This window comes from Lissotriton vulgaris, chromosome 3_1 (assembly GCF_964263255.1).
Source record: "Lissotriton vulgaris chromosome 3_1, aLisVul1.2, whole genome shotgun sequence".
Lineage (NCBI taxonomy): Eukaryota > Metazoa > Chordata > Amphibia > Caudata > Salamandridae > Lissotriton > Lissotriton vulgaris.
The window spans coordinates 1,212,881,364-1,212,887,069 of NC_141689.1; positions in this window are offsets into that span (position 1 = coordinate 1,212,881,364).

Genomic DNA, 5,706 nt, shown 5'->3' on the forward strand with positions numbered 1-5,706 from the left:
AACTGCAGCGTTTCCCCACGAATCCGAGCTTTTAGGGCATCCCACATAACATTAATAGAGACACTCCCAAGGTTGTCAAGGTTGTCTTTTATAAAATTAGGGATCCATTCTCGCATGGGTACAATACAAGTGATCCAACAACAGGTATTTCTCAAATGTCCATGATCTGGGTGTAGTGTAGCCTTGTGCTATATCTAGTAAACAGATAAGGGGGTTGTGATCTGAAAGAATTCTAGGCAGTTTCCTGATTTGGGACTTAGATTTCAGTTAATTGGATATCAGAAAAAAATCAATTCTTACGTGTGTATGATGTGGATTGGAAAAAAAAAGTATAACCAGGATCATTAAAATTGGAACTTTGCCACCCGTCTATAAGCCCGTGTGTATAGCACATGTGTTTTATCACCTAAAACACTTTGGGCTTTCTGCCTTTGTACAACCAATCATCCTTAATGGACCAGTTGCTAGGGAGGTTAATATTAAAGTCCCCGCAGATCAATAAGGGTAAAGGCCAGTGTGAGAGCTCATTAGAAATGTCATTGAAAACAGACGGGTCATCACTATTGCTCCCATAAATGGCAAAAATTGTTATCTGCTGCCCCTGTCCATCCTGGCATTCTGTGATTGCCCAATAGCCAAATTTGTCATTCTTACAGCTGGAAAGAGTATATCCTGTGCCCTTGGCTAAAATAGCAACCCCCCGCACCCGAGCCCCTTGTGTCGTTGCACAAACCAGTTTATAGCCCAGTTTTTTTAAAAGGTATGTTTGAGAACCCTCAATGTGGGTTTCCCGCAGACAGACAACATTAGCACCCATAGTTTGTAAACCTATAGCAACATTTTGCTGTTTCTTTACATCATTTAAAATACAGATATTTAGGGATAACACCCTTAGAGCCCCCATTTTTTTATGTTCCATTTTTCCCATTTGCTGGCTCCGGATTTAGTACTGACCCCTCCTCCTGCCATACTCTGACAATTCCAGCATCCCGAATAACCCTCCTTTGCTTGCTCTTGCTTCTTATTTGTATTGAAGACTTGCCTGACCCTCAACCCTTCCCCCCTCTATCCCCCCTGCCCCCCACCCCCACCTATACTGGAGGTTACCTGGCCAGCTCGGGCCAGGGGTATGACGTCAGTCATGCAATACCCCAGTGAGTCCGTTGAAACACCCCCCATATATAGTGCCTATCAAAGAAAATACCCCAAACGTAAAAAAAAGTAATAAACAAGCATAAACAATGAAACCTGTACCCAAAAGCCCAGTCTGAAACACCACTCATAAAGCCAAAATGTCAAAAATTAGTGGGTACTGCATATCTCGCAATATATACACCAGGCCCTGCCCTAACACTCTAATTATAACCTATTGTAACACAAGCTCACATTAGATGTCATTTAGCCAAGATATCCCCAACACCTTTTTCATAGCCTTTTTACTTATGTCCTGAGATTTCGTCCAGATACTTTTTGGCCTGGATTTCAGAGATGAAGCTATGAGTGTTCCCTTGGTGAACAATTTTCAGTCTCGCAGGGTTCTGAAGATATACTGTAGCCCGAGTTTTTGAAAGGGGTCAAATACCTGTCTTAGTCTCCACCTGCGCTCAACTGGTGTGTGCGAAATCAGGCCTGGTAAAAACGTAATTCCTTTGAACGCTCTCTTGTTTGTAGGTCTGGCAAGATCATACAGGGCTTGCCGAAGCAGAAAGTTACCAAAAAACAACAGCATAGCACAGGGGTGTGGCCACGTTGAGGAGTCGCGCTTCCCAGGAGTTAAAGGAAATCTATGTGCTCTTTGGATTTCCTTGTCCCAATCCCATGATTGTAGTTCGGGGAATGCCCCCCTAAGGAAAGAGACTATAAACTTCCTTTGATCATCCTTCTCGACACCTACTGGAATCCCTAGGAAGCGGAGGTTGTTACGCCTTAGTCGATTTTCCTGCTCCTCCATTTTCCACAAGTAATCTTTTATTGCCCCCTCATGCTCCTTTGTTTTTGTTTTCAGTGAGGTAACATCCTTCTCTAGTTGTTCAGTTCTCTCTTCCACCGATGCCATACGGTCAACAATTTCAGCACAGGTTTTCCCCACTTTTCTAACTGCACCTTGCAATTTTTTAGCTGCCATTCGAGATCTGCGGCTGTCTGTTTTTACTTCCGCTTGAAAGTTTTTAATAGATTGTAAAATGTCCCTTAAAGCGGGTTTGCTCTTTTGTGCCCCCCCATGAACAGCGCCTGTATCGATAGTAGTTTGATTGCCACTTGAGATTCCTTAAGCGTTAGAACAGATCTTAATGATGTGTCATTGTAATCCCATTTCAAATCATTATCTTCCTTGTCAGAAAGTTCATTTGTCCTCTTGTGATGATCTCTCTTTTTCTTCTTTTGCGCTTTCTTAGAGCGATGTTTACGGCTCTGTACTTCGGAGTTAGAGCTGTCGCTCCATTTGCTTTCCTCTTCTCCACTTGACAGAGAGATGCTCACATCCGATAATTCCGATTCATCTGTGAGAGTACAGAATAGATCCTGATTATCAGGTGTTCTGGGCTTGAAATCATGCTGGATGGTGCTTGGGGCCATAGGTGATCGTGCAGCTACAGAGCCGTCTATCCCTATAACATTGGGACTTTCCCGTGGGAGAGCGCTGGTATTATTACCACTGTTATTGTCCAAGCGAGTGCTTACTAGCTGAATGTGAGGTGCTGGCCCGCTTGTAATAGCCGGGTGGGGGGGAAGGGAGGCTTTGGATGCAGTGAAGCGTTAGCTTGGCCTGAAGCCACGACTCCCAGCACAGTTTCAGGTCGGGCCACAGCACCGAGTCGGCCCTTATCAAAATGGCTGACTCGGTGAGGTGGACGCATGACCAAGGGTCGAGGGCGGTGTTGGTGCTGCTGGATCTCTCTGCAGCATTTGACACCGTCTCTCACAAAATCCTGCTGGAAAGACTGGAGGACCTAGGGTTGGGTGGCGCTGTTCTGAAATGGTTCTCATCCTACCTTTCGGACCGCACACAGCAGGTCTTCACTCCTCCATTCACCTCTCCTGCCAGACCACTCAAATGGGGAGTCCCACAGGGTTCTTCCCTGAGCCTGCTCCTTTTTAATGTGTATTTCACCCACCTGGCCAAGCTGATTGCACAGACGGGGATCAAATCTACTTCCTACGCTGACGACATCCAGCTACTCTTAATTTCGACTCCCCCTCCGCCTCAGCTTTTGATCCACTGAAATCCTGTCTCAGGGACATCTCTAGCTGGATGAACGCCAATTCCCTCCGACTCAATGCTGGAAAAACAGAGATCCTCTTTTTCAACACCCCATCCCCCCTGGACTCTAGTATATGGTGGCCAGAAGACCTGAGCCTAGCCCCCACCCCCAAAGACTCGGTGAGCAATCTCGGAGTTCGCTGGGACAATCAACTTAGCTTTAACAATCAGGTACAAACAGAAGCATCCTCCTACTTCGCTAAGATCCGAACCATAAAACGCCTTATTAACTACCTGCCGGCAGACTGCCGTAAGACTGTGATCCAGGCACTGATCATATCCCACCTCGATTACGCCAATGCCCTCTACCTTGGTATCACAGCAGGCCTCTGCCATAAACTTCAGACGCTCCAAAATGCTGCAGCCCGGCTGGTGGAGAGAATCCCTGCTAGACACCATATCACTCCACACCTCCGCAAACTTCATCGGCTGCCCATAGCTAAAAGATGTGTGTTCAAGGCCATGACACTGGCCTTCTGAGCATCAAAAGGCAGTGGATCGGCACACCTGAAAAACACCCTGCGACCCTACGCCAACTCAAGGACTTTACGATCCAATACCCTCCACTTCCTGGAAACTCCCTGATTTAAACGCTCCCGGGCAGGTGGAAAAACTTTTGAGGTCTGTACCTCTCAGCGCTGGAACAAGCTCCCACTAGCCTTACGCACCTGTCAGACAGAATCAGCTTTCCGTAAATCCCTGAAAACACATCTATTCTCCTCTTAACAATGGGAATCTGACCCCATGACCTCTATTTTTCAGAGTTCTCAGCGCCGGGACGCCCCGTTGGGGCCGCTGCACGCTCTAAAAAATACTCAAATATAAATAATAAGTGGGGTGCCCTGTGGTTTCACCTTCCTTTGATGTGGACATAGCATCAGTTACATCAGAGCACCCATCCCCCATTTTGGGATTGCTTACCTCCCAACTCAAAGCTACCGCTGAGCCGAAACTGCTGGTAATCAATGGCTGACTACAGTCTTTTACTTTAGTAAGGCAGGCGTGTGTTCTTTTTGGCAAGATATTGTTTGCAAGTTCGACCCCCCAGGGCGTTTCTCAGGACTTTCCGCCCCATCTTTTTTCACCCCACTTATATCATTCCCACTTCTGCCTTTAGCCCCCATGGATTCTTGTTTCCTTTGGCGTAAGGCTGCCAGGGTTGTGCTTCCCTGTGTGGTATTTAAGGAGCTTTTAATTTTTACGCTGCGGCCCCCCTTGTTAGCCATCCTTACTTGAGTATCCTGGATAATGAGTAGAAGCTGTACTGAGGGAGTGTTGGCACTGAGAGAAGCCCGTGGGTGCTTCAGTGCTGACGATTTTGGATCTCCCCTCTGTGTTCCTTGGTGTTTGGTAAACCGCCGCCTGGTCAGCCGCTCCTTAACAATTCCAGTGGGTGGCCCCACAAGTAATCCTGCCCCAGGGGAAACTTCTCGGTGTTCACCAAGCACAGCCAGCGTGTGGCCGCATCTCCTCTGCGCCCATCCGCATTTCGCCGAAAGCTGCAAGTTGCTCTGGTCTCGCAAGTCAGACCGTGAGATGCACAGGACAGCGTCAATCCGGGATGTCAGAGCCCGTTCAAGATCCTCGAGGTCGGGCGATTGCTTCTCACCCTCCTAAAACCGCCAGATCAGGTAAAGGAATACGAGTTTTGCCTGTAGTTTGGCTTGCGAGATTTGCGGAATAACTGAGCTGATTTTGACCAGTATTGTCGCATTTTTTTTCAACAGCTGAATTCTGTTTTGCAAGAGGATGCTCAGCGGAGCATCACAAAGGTGCTGCCTAGCCGATTGCCATCTTGCCTCCCCGTTCTTCACTGTTCTTAGCAAAACCAGAAAATGGCAACCTTTCCCTCTCATTCTACACATATATACATGTAAATAACAAATCGAGTTGCTTCCCACATTAATTCAAAAGCGAACACACATTTTTATTGGTTGAACATTTGAACCCTTTCCAACTTAGTGGAGGAGTGTGGCTCAAAGGTTAGAGCGGCAGACCCTGATGCAGAGTTAGGGCCAGGGACCAGGGTTTGATTCCCTCCTCGGCGGGGTCTCGGGCTCAATTTCCTCCGACCTGTTAATTCTCACCTCGGTGCCTATTCTAATCACTGGCCCCATGCTGCAACTCTGGGCAATAGCTTGATTAGCCTCCACACCGGCCCCAACAGCGCTAAGGATGCCTGGCTTCACCCTGGGGGTGCCCAGCAGTGGACACTTCACAGGGAAAGCCAGGAGGGGTTCCACAGCGGTATGAGTATCAGCGCCAGGAAGCTGAATAGGCGACACCGCAAGATGACCGTCTGGTGCACTCTATATGTACCATGACATTTACATTTACATTTACATAACTGACATAACTTTGAACCCTACCCTCCACGGATCATGCAAAACTCAACTGACCACAGAGGTCAAAAGTTCACCAAACTGTAAAATACTCCTCCTCAA